General features: G+C 44.3%; 1 protein-coding gene across 3 annotated transcripts in view; it reads right to left on the reverse strand.

Annotated features, from left to right (window-relative positions):
- Immp2l (inner mitochondrial membrane peptidase subunit 2) overlaps positions 1–16,142 on the reverse strand; it is an 859,529-nt gene extending 843,387 nt beyond the window's left edge. For 2 of the 3 annotated variants that reach the window (XM_057783283.1, XM_057783280.1), the window contains exons 1-2: positions 16,098–16,142; positions 15,614–15,686 (exon numbers count right to left, since the gene is read on the reverse strand). The gene's annotated coding sequence lies outside the window, so the exon portion shown is untranslated. Of the gene's footprint in view, positions 1–15,613; positions 15,687–15,786; positions 15,800–16,097 lie in introns of those variants that run through there. The other variant, XM_057783281.1, reaches the window with a different exon arrangement.
- Positions 16,143–16,384: the final 242 nt, after the last annotated feature.

Genomic DNA, 16,384 nt, shown 5'->3' on the forward strand with positions numbered 1-16,384 from the left:
TTTTTTAAAATAATCTCTAATGTATGTTCTCTCTCCATATTCCCAAAAGGAAAGCAAAGCTCAGAGAGAAACAACGCCGTGTGCATGTCTGTATTGCTGATGGAAGAGCATAGAGAAATTTCATTACCCAATCCACATTCTGGGTCCTGATCACTACGATAACAATAATAACAATAGTGCGTTTAATGCCCATTTTTAAACTTTATTATAAAAGTTTTATTAAATAATGTTTACAGTGTTAACATCTGATGGAGGAAATCATTGGTTAATAAAGAAACTGCCTTGGCCCATTTGATAGGCCAGCCTTTAGGTGGGTGGAGTAGACAGAACAGAATGCTGGGAGGAAGAAGAAGTTAGGCAGTCATATTTATCTGAGACCTCAAAGAACACTGTATTGTTGAGACCACAGAACTTCTCTTATATAAGAGCAACAGAAAAGTAAAAAATATTGGGGCCAAAAAGATGGTTCATTCAGTAAAGGCACGTTCCATAACCTGATGACCTCAGTTTGAGCCCCAGGACCCACACAGCCGAAGGAGAAAATGATTTCCTGCAAATCATCCTTTGCCTTCCACATATCAGTGTGTGGTACACATAGAATGTGTAAAATAACAAAATAAGGTATGCCAAAAATCAGAAAAGAAGTTAATACTCAATGAGGTCCCCAACTTCAGTGAGATCAAAAAAAATTTGTATTAAAATTTCAGTCAGTAAAAAATTAACTGGTTAACATGGGTAATGCATGTGTACATGTGTGTGCACACATGTGCTCACAATACACAAAATGAATGTTTTAAATTGTAAGGTGTTTCAAATTGCCCTTATATAACAATGCTAAATTACTTAAAAAAGCTAAATAGCTATTCACCATTTGAATCTCGCAGTAATAAAACTCTGACTGAGCAACTATTTAGACAAACATGCTCCTTAGCAAACACGAAGATGTTGTAACAGTCTGCCACAGCAAACAAGCCAGAAAGTAAAGAGAACGGGCTGCCTGCTGGAGGATTCCATGATCTCCCTGAGACTGAAGAAGTAGGAAGACTCTCAAAGGAGCAGAGGCTTCTGGGAATGAGTAGGGAAGAAGGAATGAAGAGGCTTTGGGGGCACAGGGACCACAGTGACAGACAAATGTCACAGTGGTCCATGCCTACAGAAGGCATCCCACCGAAGGAGCATCTTAAACAGTGTAGCCTGGGTGACAACTAAAGCATACTTAGGGTCATCAGCTGTGTAATGGTCTGTCCTGTCCCTCGAAGAGACAAGTCCCACCCACTCCTTCCCCCATCCACTGCCAAGGCAGGTGGATCTTTCCTTCTGCTTCCAGCCTGAGTCTTCCTTTTCTGTCTCTCTCATGAAGAGGTAGCTGCTGCCATGGTTCCTCTACTCCCCACTTCTCCCTTTCCCTCCCTCTCTCTGTTTCTCTCTCTCTTTGCTCTTCTCCTTTCTTCCCTTTCCCCCTTTCTCCTCCATAACCCACTAAATAAATATCCACCTTCACTCTGCATAGTGTGCCTATCTGTCTGTCTCTCACCCCTCATAACCCACAGGCCACTTGGGAAAGAGCACCATTTTACTTTTACTATAACAAGCTGTCACACACACTACTTGGTGGGGCTTGCTAACAGCACAGGACGTTGGGTATGTGGGAGAGAGGGAAAATACAAGAAAATTCTGCACTTCCTGTTCATTAACAACGCTGAAAAAAATAACATAACTTTTTCAAAGCTAAAGCAGGGCCTGGAAAAATGACTCAGCAGTTAAGGACTCTCAAAAAGGACCCAGGTTCAGTTCCCAGAACCTGCATGGTGGCTCACAACTATCCATAACTCCAGTTCCAATGGTATCTCCAAGGGTACCAGGCATGTACATGGCACAAAGACATACATGTAGGCAAAACACCCATACACAGAAAATAAAACAACTATCTTTTAAAAAGCAACAGTGGCAATCTTTTTCCTTCCTTTTTTTTTTTCTTTTTTTTTTTTTTTTCCTTATTTTTCCTTCTCTGCTTGCTACTACCATTTGGTAAAGAAAAGAAAATCCTAGACCCTTCAGGGGAAGCCCTCTGCATACATCCAGTGCTCCTTCATATCTGAGGCCCCTCTAGCCTGCTCACCCTCCAAAGACAGGAAGGAAGCTGGGCATAGAGATGCAGAAGACAGGTTGGTCAGAAGAAAAGGGTTCCTGGAGTAGGAAACCAGGAAATCTGCCAGAATAAAACAGAAGAAAAATCCCAAATAGCTCTGAATTTGTTTATTGCTACACAAGGTGGGGAAATCATATCTAGTGAAATTATCCTAACATATGAATGTCACAGCATTACAAACACTTTCTGTCTTTTGAAAGATGCCGTTGCTGTACTCGGTGTCAAAGTACATCTCAATGATAACTGATGTGGGAGGCCCTTCTGTCGGTGTGTTGCTTTTATTGGCTTGGCCTATAGCATGAGAGGAGGATGGTGGAGTCAGAGAGAAGCCATGCAGCCACTGCCAGAGTCAGGCAAGCTGAAACTTTGCTGGTAAGCCACAGCCATGTGGTGATACACAGATTAGTGAAGATGGGTTAAATTAATATGTAAGAGTTAGCCAATAAGAAGCCAGAGCTAATGGGCCAAGCAGTGATTTAATTAAAATGGTTTCTATGTGATTATTTTGGGTCTAAGCTAGCTAGGTGGCTGGGAACCAACAAGCAGACTCAATATAACAGGTGACTGTCTTGACCATGTGTCCTCAAGCTACAAAACAATTTTTCCAAATGTGACCATAACTGTTACATTTTTCAAAAGAAAGATACTTGTGCCAAATGTCACTGCAAAGGCCTATTTCAGAAAAAAAAATGAGAGAAAAATTGCAAAGATTAAATTTTTATGATTTATTCCATGGAAGAAAGTTGTCTATTTTTATCATCTGGGTATTCTAAGTTGAAAACGTCAGGCTACGGCCATGATTTCAGTGTGAGTACAGAATCAGAGGTTCTCAAAGTCACTGAAGAATGGCTGTTGTATGTGGGTTTGCATGTTTGCTTTGATCAGGGAGGAGGCTACGCCAGACGGTCTAAACCTCAGAGTTACTTGAGAGAGGTCAAAGCTCCATCGGCAAATCCGGAACCTATGACAGACAAGCTTGATGATGAATCTGGCAGAAGCCACCACCACTGTGGCAGTTTGAATGCCATTGGCCCCCATAAGCGCACAGGAAGTAGCACTATTAGGAGGTATGGCCTTGTTGGAGGAAGTGTGTCACTATGGGGATAGGCTTTGCAGTTTCCCATGCTTAAGATACCACCCTGTATCTGAGACCACCTCCTGTGGCCTTCTGATAAAGACATAGCCAGCACCATGACTGCCTGCACATGTCAGGGGTGTTCCTGAATGGAGGCCTAGTAGAGGCCACTGCACAAGGCTGTGAAGTGGGAGCCTGGATTGCCTTGGAGAAGCCAGAGTCGTGAGATCCCTGCCAAGGAGAGCTGCTAGCAGGACATGGAACCGGCCAAAGAGGAAGAAGTGTGCTGCAGTCAACACAGCTGGATGGAGTCGGAGACCTGAAGGGCATCTGACATCAGACATGGAGATGCAGAGTTCGGAATTTGCACAACTGGTTTTCAGCCTTGCGTTGGTCCAGTATTTCCTCAATATGATCCCTTCCCTACATTTTGGAAAGGTAACCTATATCCTGTGCCATTTTATATGTTGGAAGTATGAGATCTGTGTTTTGAGTTTGATTTTACAGGGGATTGCAGTTAAGAGATTGCATGAATCTCAGAAGAGATTTGAACTTTAAGACATTGCTGAGACTGTGACAGATTTTTGAACTTGAACTAAATGCATTTTGCATTATGATGCTGTGAAAAACTTACAGGAGCCAGGGAAAGGATTGTGGTGATCTGAATGCCATTAGTCCCCATGAGTTCATAAGGAGTGACTCTTAGGAGGTGTTGCTTTGTTAGTGTAGGCAAGACCTCATTGGAGGAAGTGTGTCATTATCGGGGCAGATTTTGAGGTTTCCTATCACCAAGATATCACCCAGTGTCTGAGTTTACTTCCTGTTGCTTTCTGATCCAGATGTAGTTGGCACCATGTCTGCCTTCAAGCAGCCATACTTCAGTCACCATGATCATAATAGAATGAACCTCTGAACTGTGAGCTGCCTCCTCAACTAAATGTTTCCCTTTATAAGACTTGCCATGGTGATGGTGTCTTCTTCACAGCAACAGACACACTAAAGCAACTACCATCACTTCCACCTGAGCAAACCCCCTTATCTGAAATTTCAGTGTTGTTGCAGAGAACAGCACTCTACAGTTGCTCGGTTAATACTGCTTAGACACAAATGAAGCCCAGAGCACTGGGTTAAACATGCTGAAGAAACACACTGAAAGGGAGCAAGACGTCATCCCACTTAAGAAGTTTCCAGTCTGTGGGGTTGGAGACATGGCTCAGATGGTGGGAAGTTTGCTTCAAAGCCCGAATCCCCAGGGCCTTAGAAGCCCAACAATGGAGAAGTGGATGTGTGAGGATTAAAAGAAGATTCAAGGCCACCTGGGCTATAAGAAATCTTGTCTGTAAATTTAATTTTTGAGAAACTTTTTTGTCTACAAACAAATCTAATAGAGAGAGAGAGAGAGAGAGAGAGAGAGAGAAAGAGAGAGAGAGAGAGAGAATGCTAAAAGAGGGACATAAAAAACAAGACACAAAGAGTTTTCAGAGAGACAGATTCTATAGGACAAAATTTAAGTTAAAACTTGGGTGAGCAACAGGTCCTTCCTGTTAGTTCTGGTTTTCTCCAATTCTATGTATCACTTTTATACCCAACAGACAAAAAAAACTTGCTTAAAACCTTCTGTTCTTAACTCATCGTTAAAGGGAGGGATTTCTTGACCACTAAATAATAAAGAAGATAATGATAGAATATAAAATACTTGGATGAAGAGGAGAAGCAGGGGGCAGAAGAGGAATAAGAGGAAGTAGAAGGGGAGAGGAAAAGGCCAACCAGGCAAAGGAGATGTAAAATTAACACAACACAAAGCAAAATAATGTGGCTTCTATCCAGCCTATAATTTATTGGTCAAAGAGAACAGTATCACTGTGTGACATTTACATGCTGTTTTCATGATTTGCACAGGACTCTCACATAAATTCTTACCTGAGCTCAAAGCAATCCTACGCCAGGTCAAGGCTGTTAACCTCTCATACAGCCAAACACCACAGGATGATTTCAACAAGCCTATCCCCATTCTCATGTGTGGTTTCCCCTTCTGGCTGAAGCACAGCCACTCTATGAGGCCAACAGAATATCTAAAAATGATGAATCCATCATAAAAGAACTACCGTTCCCATGGTGGTTTCTTGGCTCTCGCTCTGGAGGAAGCTGGCTCCCATGGTATGAGGACAGCCCCACGGAACTTGCCAAGTATATGAGAAGGGCCATGCTCCAATAATTTTAGCTCCAGCTGGTATCTGGCAAACCCAGGAGACACCGAGAGAGAAGCCCCTAAATTGGTGACTCACAGCAATTATGACAAACCCATGACTACTGTTTCCAGCTAAGTTTCTCATGTGTTATAAAGCAATTGCAAACAAATGCATCATCTATAAAGAAAACTGCAACTAAGCTAGAACCTTCCCTACCAGCAAGCTTTCGCAGGGCCAGAGGGTGCTATGCAACCTGCTAGGAAAGATAACGCGTCAAAGGTCTTTCCCAGCTATGAGCACTGTGAACTATATCAACCTACAGGTAAGACTGGCGCAATAGTGGTACAATTTGCAATGGAGGGAACCAACCATTCTTGGACTAGCACTGAAGCCCAACCCACAGGAGGGACTACATACCTGATATGATAACCATAAGCCAAAACCCAAGACTGGGGAGCGCACAAGCCTAGAGGGAAACTCACTACTGTTGCTTAGTTAAATTGACATGGGATGTTTATACCCATATACAAATTCTATTCTCACTTTTTTGTTTGTTTTTTCAGGACAAGGTTTCTCTCTGTAGCCCTGGCTGTCCTAGAACTCACTCTGTAGACCAGTCTGGCATCAAACTTGGAGATGCATCTGCCTCTGACTCGCAAGTGCTGGGACTAAAGGCGTGGACCACCACACCTAGCTGCTCGTCCTTAATCACAGAAGCATCTCTCTGCAGTAGACTGGTTAAAATCGGTAAATCGAGATATGAATGGGAGAAAGGGACCTGAAGGGAAGAGGAGGGAAGGACAGGAGTGGGAGTCAGATGGGAGGGGATCAACAGAATGTACTACAAACATGTATGAAATTGATAAAGATCAAGTCGAATAAAAAATAATAGTTTACTGTAGTGAATGCCCAGTATGGAACACTCATAAGTGAAAAGGATAAACTCACTGATAATGTCTACATGAACAATAAACAATGTTGGTATTTGTGCTGGCTAATTTAGGACAACTCTATACAAACTACAGCCATCTGAGAGGAGGAAACCCTGACTGAGAAAATGCCTTCATACGATCAGGCTGTGATAGCTCAGCCTATAAAGCATTTTCTTAGTCATTGACGGGGTAGGGCCCAGCTCACTCTGGGTGTTATCACCCCTGGCTGGTGGTCCTGAGTTCTATAAGAAAGCAGACTGAACAAGCCATGTGGAGCAAGTCAGTAAGCAGCACCCCTCCATGGCCTCTGCATCAGCTCCTGCCTCCAGAATCCTGCCCTGTTCCTATTCTGACTTCCTTCAAAGATGAACAGTGCTGTGTAAGCCAAATAAACCCTTCAATCCCCAGGTTTCTTCGGTCGTGGTGTTTCATCACAGTATAGCAACCCTAACTAAAACAGTATTTAAGGTAGACTTATGAAAATGAGAAAATTCTAGAGTTCAAATAACACATGACATAAAATTTTGATTACTACTTTTCACTTGTTATAATATATATGATATTGCTATAAATTGTTACTGAAGCTCATTTTAATGAACGAATATTAATATTCAATCTAAAAAAGAAAAAAGAAAACTAAAGCATCCCACTTTTACATATGCCATGGCTCAGGGAGTCCAACTTCCTATCATGGAGATACAAGCAGAGAAGGAGAAGGAGAAAGAGAAGAGGAGGAGGAGGAGGAAGAAGAAAGGAAAAGGAAGAGAAGGAGGAAGATGAAGAATCAATCAGGTGTTCTCCAGAAACCAGGGAAGGAAAAGGCAAACAAAGGCACAGCTGGTCTCCATTCACAAGGAGCGTTAAACCAGGAAGCATGCAGGCAACTCTCCTTCATCCTTTCCTCTCGGTGGGCTCCTTCCTCTCAGAATAACCCTGTCTCTCTCTTAGAAAGAAACATTCGTGAGAAACCTTGGAGAACTCTCAGATAGTGCAGTCAGCCTCCTTGCATAGTGGTGACTTCCTTTCTTTGGTTGTATACCCTGAACGGGGACCGCTGGGTTCAAATACCTTCTGTTTTTAATGTCTTTAGAACCTCATGCTGTTTCAAAAATAGCTGTACAATGTTCCCTTTTTTCCACACCTTGGCCAACACTGTCTCTTATCTAAGTACCCACATCCTAACAGCTGTGAACATAGGGAAACAACCTAAGCATTTGCTAACATGAAAATGGATAAGGAAAGTGTGGTATAAATATACAATGAAATATTATTCAGTGTTTAGAAGTGAAGGGAAGAGAGGGTTCTAAATAGAATACACCTATAACCCCAGCACTTGTGAAGCTGAGGGAAATGGATCGTAAGTTTAAAGCTTAGGCTACATAGCAAGACCCTGTCTCATAACAAAAAGGAAACTCCTGTCATTTGCCATAATATGGTTGAATCTGGGTTAACCCATTTTCTTAACTGAAATAAGGCAGAAACAAAAAAGAATTACTCCTTATTGCATGATCTCATTTACATGTGGAATTTTAAACACAGAGAGAAACAAAGCAATGTTAACAGAGTAGCAGGACACAAATGGGAAAGTTAAGTCAAAGAATAAAATGTAGCAAAAAATGAAAATAAACAAGTCTAGACAGCCAATGTTCACCTAAGGGCTGAAGTTAGCAACTGTATTGTAGTGTAGTGTACTGGGGGGGTTACTCAATGAGTAAAAGTTAACAGGTCTCTTGACCTCTCTGGCCACTTCTTATCAGCATCCTTCATCTTTATTGGTTTATCCTTTAGTTTTAACACTCTCTAAGGCTTGTTGTATTCAATTACTTTTTTAATTCTATAGCTATATATTTTCTCTGAACACTTTTATCTTTTCCTGAGTTTTCAGTTACTCTCTGTTATGCCCAGATCACGGAGTCCCCTCAAAACCAACCAGGAGACCGAGTCCTGTATGTAAAAGCAAATAGCCTTTATTCTAACACAAGTTTGCAAATTCGGTCTGTGTGTCCAACGTATTGAAGTAATCAGAGAGCCCCGAGCTCAGTAAGAATAGGGTTTTTACAGTAAGTAGCAAAGGTGGGGATGAAGGATGTCCAAGGTTCAGGACCCCTGATTGGCTGACATTTGTCTAGGGTGTCCTGGTGAAAAGTGTGAGTGTGTGCTGGCAGGTGATCCTGTCTACCACAGTTGGAATGTTAGGAATTTCCTTTGGATGGTCTGTTCGGGGTAGTGCTGGGGTAGTCTCAGCTTATGGTCTTTCTGGCAACCAGGTATTGCCGTAAGGAAAACTACTGAGACTCGGGCCTCTGTTGAGCTTGTCATGGCTGGGTCCTACACTCTCACATGGTAAGAACTCAAAAAGCTTTCTCTGGCCTCCTCAGTCTCCTGTGATAGTCCCAGATCCTCTATCTAAATTACCTTCTATGCACCATCAGCTCCCCAGGGATATGCCCACAAGTCCTTTAACCACAACACTGGGAAAGTGCAACTCTACACCACTGTCTCATTCCTGCCCCTCTTCTCTTGCCCTCTCTACCCACAAACCTAGGGAACATCTATATCACGTGTCCTCTCCCAAACAAACCTAGGGAGCATCTATATCACATGTCCTCTCTACCCACAAACCTAGGGAACATCTATATCACATGTCCTCTCTATCCACAAACCTAGGTAGCATCTATATCACACGTCCTCTCCCAAACAAACCCAGGGAGCATCTACATCACACACATATCCTCTCTGACCACATCTACATCACATGCCCTCTCCCAGTCCTTTTGCGTTCAATCACAAACGCCAGGCAAGCTCCTGCTTCCCGGATACTTTTCCTAAACACTCTAGCTTCTCCATGGAGACTGCTATCTCCTATTGGACCTGAGTCTTCCCAGTTCCCAGCCTCCAAGTCTTAGCACTCTGCTTGCATGGTGTCCTTTGTGGCAGTCACAGTTCTTCAGTGACTCACTAGTAGATGTGGATACAAACCCTGAAATTACCCAGTCTCATCTGTCGTCACACCTGCCTGGCCCTTCCATACACAGAGCTCCCAGGCATTCTGTGGCCACAGAGCCACTCATGCTGCTGCTGCTGGTAATGAATGCTTCTGCTGCCTATCAAGCTGCCTCAACTTTCTTTCCTTTGTTGGGGGGGGGGGGCAAGGAGCTATTTGTTTGAGATAGGGTCTCTTTACATAGTCTTGGCCGTCCTGAAACTCGCCCTGTAGACCAGGCTGACCTCAAACTTAGAGATCTGCTTTCCTCTGCCTCCTGAGAGCTGGAATTAAAGCTGTGGACCACCATGCCAAGCATGCCAAGCTCATTTCAGTTTTCAGGTCTGAGCCCAAAGACAACCACTACTGAAATCGTTCTTAGCATTCCAATCAGGGTTAGAGCTGGGTCCCTTTGCACATGTACCAAGCTCTGTTACAGCATACTATCTGTATAGACACCCCGAAGCTAAAGCTTCTACTTCTCATCTTTCCATCTGCAGCACTAACTGGACATAAACAGCTTGTAACCAGTGGAAGAGAGTAGGAGAAGGGATAAATGATAACTAATAGGTCAACAAAGGAGTAAGGAAATCAATCAATTGAACTTAGTACATAAAGCCCAAGTATAAGCATCTATTTCTGATTCCATTTAGTTATAAAGAAATAGAAAAATATGGTTGTTCGCTTATTACCAATGTAACAAAGAAAATCTTATTATTGAAAGAAGCAGCAAATAAGGACCTAAGAGTTTCGAATATAGCTGGGCATGGTGGCCCATTCCTTTTATCCCAGCACTTCAGAAGCAGAGGCAAGCAGATCTCTGTGAGTGCCAGCCTGATCTACAGAATGAGTTCCAGAACAGCCAGGACCACATAGTGAGACCTCTCTTTCAAAAAGAAAAGGAAGAATTCCCAATAAAACCACTCACAAAAGAGGCTAGCCCAAACCCAACTCTTTCTGTGATCCCACTCATCCCCCATAAAACAATCCATCTCGTTAAGCTGTGTGCTTGGACTGAGTCTGGCTCCTCCCTCAGTCTGCTCTCCATTGCTCCCTGTTTCTCAGTTCCTGCCACCAAGTCCAGATGCTATTGGAAGCTCCGCCCACTGAAGCTGCAAGCCCTGGCTCTCAGGTTAGTCAGGATGTAAACAGAGAGAAGAGTGGAGAGCCAGAGGAACAAGGAAACTAACTACAAGTGGCCAACAATCTATTTTCTGGCAGCCACTGTCCTTTGCAATCTACTTTACAATCACTGAATTTCACAGCAACTGTGAGTAATATCCCATCTTACAGATGAGGAAATGTGCCCAAGATCACACAGCCCACTCTCAAATTTAAAAGGTCAGGCCTCCTGCATCTGTCAATGTCCCTCAACATCAACATGGAAAAGGATGTGCTTCAGTCACGCTGGGTTATCAGAACACAACTTTCTGCAAATAGACCAGCCTTTTAAATGTGAATCACATCCCCAAAGTTTATGTATATAATATCCGGGAAAGGAGTTGGGGGATAAAACACCATGGGACAGGACAGCTCTCTCTCTCTGTCTCTGTCTCTCTCTCTCTGTCTCTGTCTCTCTCTCTCTCTCTCTCTCTCGTCTCTCTCTCTCCCTCCCTCCCTCTCTCTCTCCCTCCCTCTCTCTCTCTCTCTCTCTCTCTCTCTCTCTCTCTCTCACACACACACACACACACAAATCTTAGTTACTTCAAAATCTGATGCAAACCAAATTGAAGGAGCTTATTGCAGTGCTCGCCAGTGCTGTGACACGCGACTTCACTTTGCACCATATATGGGGTCACAGCACACAACACAGAATGCTGCTGAAATACCTCCGCTCACATGGAAACTACTGTAAGTCAGAAACTGCTGTGTTTTTCCTGCGCGTGCAGAGCTTTCTCCTCTGAGAGAAATGTAACAGCCTTTTTTTTTGCTGCTGCTGTTGTTATTTGGTTTTGTTTTTCGAGACAGTTTCTCTGCGTAGCCCTAGCCCTGACTGTCCTCAAACTCACAGAGGTCCGCCTGCCTCTGCCTCCTGAGTGCTGGGGTTAAAGGTGTGCACCACTATGCCCAGCTTCTAGAATCACTGATTTTAAAAATTACTGTTTGAGTTGCTGACTTGAATTCCATCCAAAGTAATTTAAGAAAAAAAAAAAAGGAATGGAATGGAATAGAATTCCAATAGTTTCTGAGGTGATCCTAAACACATTTCTGCCATTTTTTACTACATATTTATATGAAGCAGCATTCTTGGCACTGATGAATATAGAATATGGACCCCTTCTGAAAATGCTGAAGATGTTCTAGGTCCTGAAGATCCAGTCTCCAGGCAAGGTTTAATTCTGTATGCAAATAAATGAGAACATCTATTTCATTACCATGCAAATTTCTCTTCTGTAATAAACGGTGAAGGTATTCATATACCAAACAACTACTTTTAAAAGAATTGCTTCATGGCTTATTATAAGTACTTGTTTGATTTATATACCTACTTTACATATTCTATATTCCAAGGGTTGTTCAAAAATTTGTGAGACAAAAGGGAACGCAGGTGGAGAGATTGAAGAATCTCTAGTAGGATGCATCACCTCTAACAGCATATGATGGTTTAAAAGGCTTTGCTACCTTAACCTGGAAATCCAAATGCTACTTGTTATTCTTTCTCTGTGAGTTCGTTTGTTAACATGAAAGAAAATAGACTCGAAAATGGACTTTTTAACTCATAAGACAGAGGCAGGTGGATTCCTGAATTCCAGGCCAGCCTGATCTACAGAGCAAGTTCCAGGACATCCAAGGAAACCTAAAAAACCCTGTCTCAAAAAAAAAAGAATTAGAAGAAGAAAGGAAAAGAAAAAAGTAAAAAAAAGAAAACGGACTTCTAAAAACTTATCAGGTTCCTTTTTAAAATTTAAAAAAAAATCTTATTTAGACTAGGCTAAACTAGAACTCAAAATTAGCCTGCCTCTGTCTCTGCCTCCTTGGTGCTTGGGATTCCAGGCATGAACCAGGACCCTGAGCTCTAGTGTTCTAGGTTTGGCTTGGCTTTTCTTTAAAACAGTTTTCCTTCCTCAAAACTCAGTAGAAAAACTAGCCAAGAACAGGAACTATTTCCCTTGCTAACTTGTAAGAACACCTGGGAAAATGTGCACATGTGACCAGTCTGTCATCTGAATAAAACATCACACTGGCTGGGCCCTGCAGACCAGCGCTCTCTATAGAAATGCCACCAACCACAGCAGGACAGCTGGCGCGCCTATAATCTACTGACAAAGTGTACTCCTTAGCAAAGCGAAACCAGATGTCTGGTGTGAAGTCAGATGCCTATGGACTTGTCTTTCTCAGCTCCAAACGTGATACCGGACACACTAAATAGACAGCTTGGCTGAATATTAGACCCACAACTTGGCAAAACCATGACAGAATGGACATGAAGCATCAGCATTTTTATTATAATGCTTCTAAGTCAAAGATGTTTCTGGAATAGAAATCCTAACTTGGAGCACTCAGACAAATGTGGTAGGCTGTCCATCTCACCTAGGGAATGGTGGCAGAGCTCTTTAAACATAGGACAGAAACCCTTTCCCTTGTTTCTCGAGTTGGCACCCTTAGGCCGGACTGTAGAGGATCTGAAAGGAAAATCAAGCCACACTAGATGTGGATCTTTGTTTCAGAAATTCTGGGATCAGATGCAGCAGATCCATGTCAAATGCATCATGAAGATGCATAAATCAGGGAGACTTGGCACTTACAGGAGAATGGGTTCTAGGTTGCCTGGCACTGTGCGGAGGAGGATCATAAGCAAATGACAGGCAGGGCTGGAGAGATGGCTCAGCAGTTAAGAGCAATGGCTGCTCTTCCAGAGGACCTGCATTCAGTTCCCAGCAGTGGGTGGAACTGTCTATAATTCCAGTCCCAGGGGATCCAAAACCTCCATGAGGCATACATGCAGGCAAAACACAAATGCATACAAAATACAAATAAGTTTAAAAAAAGAAAATGGCGACAATCAGAGAAACAGGACAGTGAGCACACAGATGCATGTCAGGCACTATTTTATGCGGTCTTCCATTTTAGGTCCTCATTGCTCTATGTAGATAGCATCCAAATCAAGCATCAGGGAAACTGTAATGGGTCCCCAGTGACAGAGTCAATAGGATGCAAGGCTGCGTCTAAGATTACAGATACTATGCCAGGCATGGTGGCACACTGCTGTAATCCCAGCACTCAGGAGCCAGAAACAGGAAGGTTCCAGTTCAGGACCAGCCAGAGTCACATAGTGAGACAGTGTGGAGGCTGGGCTGAAGCTCTTTGGTGGAGGAGCTGCTGAGCAGAGTCCGGGGCCTGGGTTTGACCTCCAGCATCTCAGAAAAATAAAAGACTATAAAAGGCATGACACATCTACATGAGGATTTTAGGGAGAGTGGGGACTGGTGGCAAACAGCCAAAAGAGAAGAAAGGGGAAAAAATGTACAGTTTTACCAAGAATGGTAACATACATATAATACATATTACATTGTATATGTTTCATGCAGATAAATACCTCAGCTGTATGACCAATTAACATGTAGCTGCCGGTTTCATGTCTATGCATGGTATAAAACCTTGAAAAGGTAAATACCAAAATATTAAAAATTTGAGGTGATTTATATTATTTACTTTCAAACTCCTATGAGTTAACCCTAAGTAACAGCTAATAACTTAATTTTGATCTCAACCTATTTTCATGCCAATAAAGCAATGGGGATAAAGGTACCGAAATCCACAGCAGGCCTGCTTCAGCATCACTCTCCTAAGTACACCACCCTTGGCAGTCTCCCTGTTTTCTAAAACTAAGCCTTCTGATAGCACAACTCAAAATGCTACTCTCATCTGGTTTCTGTACCCGTACAACACATTCATGGCACTGGAAAATGACCATAACACTCTGCATGATGGAAAACAGCACTGAAATCTACCAGGAAAGTGGGCTGGCAGCCCTGTTCTCCCACAAAACTACAGATCCGTAAGCCACTAGACAGCAGCAGAGCGGAGTTCTTGCCCATTTACACATAATTATTCAGAACTTCCACAGAAACCTAAAAGAGGTCCATTCCCCCACCCCCAGCCCCCAAAAAAGACCCATCCCTCCACCCTCATCTCCCCCCAAAAAAGGCCATCTCCACAGTCTCATTTCCACATTCTCTTCTGTTTGTTTATGGGATTTTGTTTGTTTTGTCTTTGAGATGGGGTCTCACTGTGGGATCCTGGGTGGACTACAACTCCCTAGGCTGGCCTCAAACTCACAGAAATGCACTCAGCCGAGCTGGGACCAAAGGCTGGAGCCGTCACCACCCGTTCTCCAGATCCCATTTTAATCAGTGTTCATTGAACACACGCTGAAAGGGCATCATAAACAGAGCCCCTCGTTAATAAACAACCATGTCCCAGTTCCTCGTGAATTGTGTGAACATCCACAGCTTAACAAGGAAGCCAGGTTCACAGCTGGCTTGTGCCAGGATGGCCACTGAGGGTAAGTCTAGCTCTCCTGTTTAAGTATACAGGCTTGTGTTTACTGTTCTTGCTAATAGCTAACTTACTGGATTTGGGGTAAAAATTACCAGTGACATATATAATACCGGGGGTGGGGGTGGGGAGGTTCCAACCTGAGAGAAGCTGTGTACCCCATCACCACACAGAGACTAGGGAAGTGGTGTATAGGAGAAAGAACAGAAACGTCTCAGGAAGAACCAATGAAAAGAGACGGCACTGAGTGCCTCGGTAAACTTCCCAGGACGTCAAGGTAACTTTTTAGAAAAGTATGGAATTCTTGAGGACAAATTCTTTCTTCTGTAATTCTGAAAGGTCTCGAAAGAGTGTCCAGTATATGAAATTGTCATTATCTTTATGGGATATGTGCTTTTTCACCCCTGCTGGTAGATTTTAAAATGCAAAGATCCCCTGGAAGAGTAATCACCAAGCAAAGCCTGGATTACCTAACACCCTACTAGTGAATGCCACCTAGCAAGACAAGGGACCACAGGGGGGACCACAGCATCAATGACAAGGTTAAAGACGGTCTGAAAGGAAGTAAGTTTTCTGTCAGGGGATTTAAAAGCTGTTTAAACTTCCAGCCCACTCCATGGACTTCGGAAACCTGAAGAAACGCTTGGTCTTGGGACCAGTGACCTTCGAAGGTGGACCTCCAATTTCTGATAAAAAGTGGAATTTGGACCCAAGTTCCCAGGAGCAGTTTCACCTCTCGAAGAACAGAGTCTTGGCTCCTTCCGCCCCTGAGCGATACTTACTTACCCTTTCTCCCGCTCTTCCTCGGTGAGAAGGGGTAAGTGGTAATATTGTACCCTCGCCCAATTTGGCCAAAATCCTAAAAGTAAAAACGACAGAGACAGGTCCTTTAAAATCCTGTGGCTCGAGCCTGAACAGCTCCCACCAGCTGCCCACCGTGACTCCAGGAGCAGCGCTACCTCCGGGCTGCTCTCTGGGCACCCCTGGGCGGCGGGGAGACGTCGCCTCCCCGCCCGGATCGGGACTCGGGTTCCCTAACTGAGGAGGACAGACAGAGAGGACAGCCGCGCGGCCTCGCTTGGAACACGCGCACGCACGCATGCTCGCCGCGGTCGCGCGAGTAGCGGCCGAGCGGCTCCCCGCCTTCCAGCAACGCCCCCGTGTCCCAGGCCAGCCCCGGGATCCGAGACCCCGCCCGGGACACCGAGGGTCTGCCCGAGTCCACCCGCGTGCCTCACCGCCCCGACCCGCCAGCCCATGCCCCGCGCACCCGCTGCGCAGCTCAGCCCAGGGGAAGTCCCCGCGGCACGCCACGCCCTCCGCCGCGGCACGCCACGCCCACCCCGCGCGGGTTGCCCGCCCACCGCCACGGCTCGCCCAGGCCCCACCCCCAGCTAGGCGGCAGCGGTAGACTCCGCCCCCTACGGAAATCCCGCCCCCGGAGCGCGGCTCACGGTTGACTGGCATCCAGGAGATGGGTTATGTCAGCGGCTGCACTGAGCCCGGCGGCTGCCAGTTGCAGGTATTAGGGCTTTAAGTCTAAGCCCAGCGTCATGT

Source organism: Chionomys nivalis, chromosome 10, assembly GCF_950005125.1.
Source record: "Chionomys nivalis chromosome 10, mChiNiv1.1, whole genome shotgun sequence".
Taxonomy (NCBI): domain Eukaryota; kingdom Metazoa; phylum Chordata; class Mammalia; order Rodentia; family Cricetidae; genus Chionomys; species Chionomys nivalis.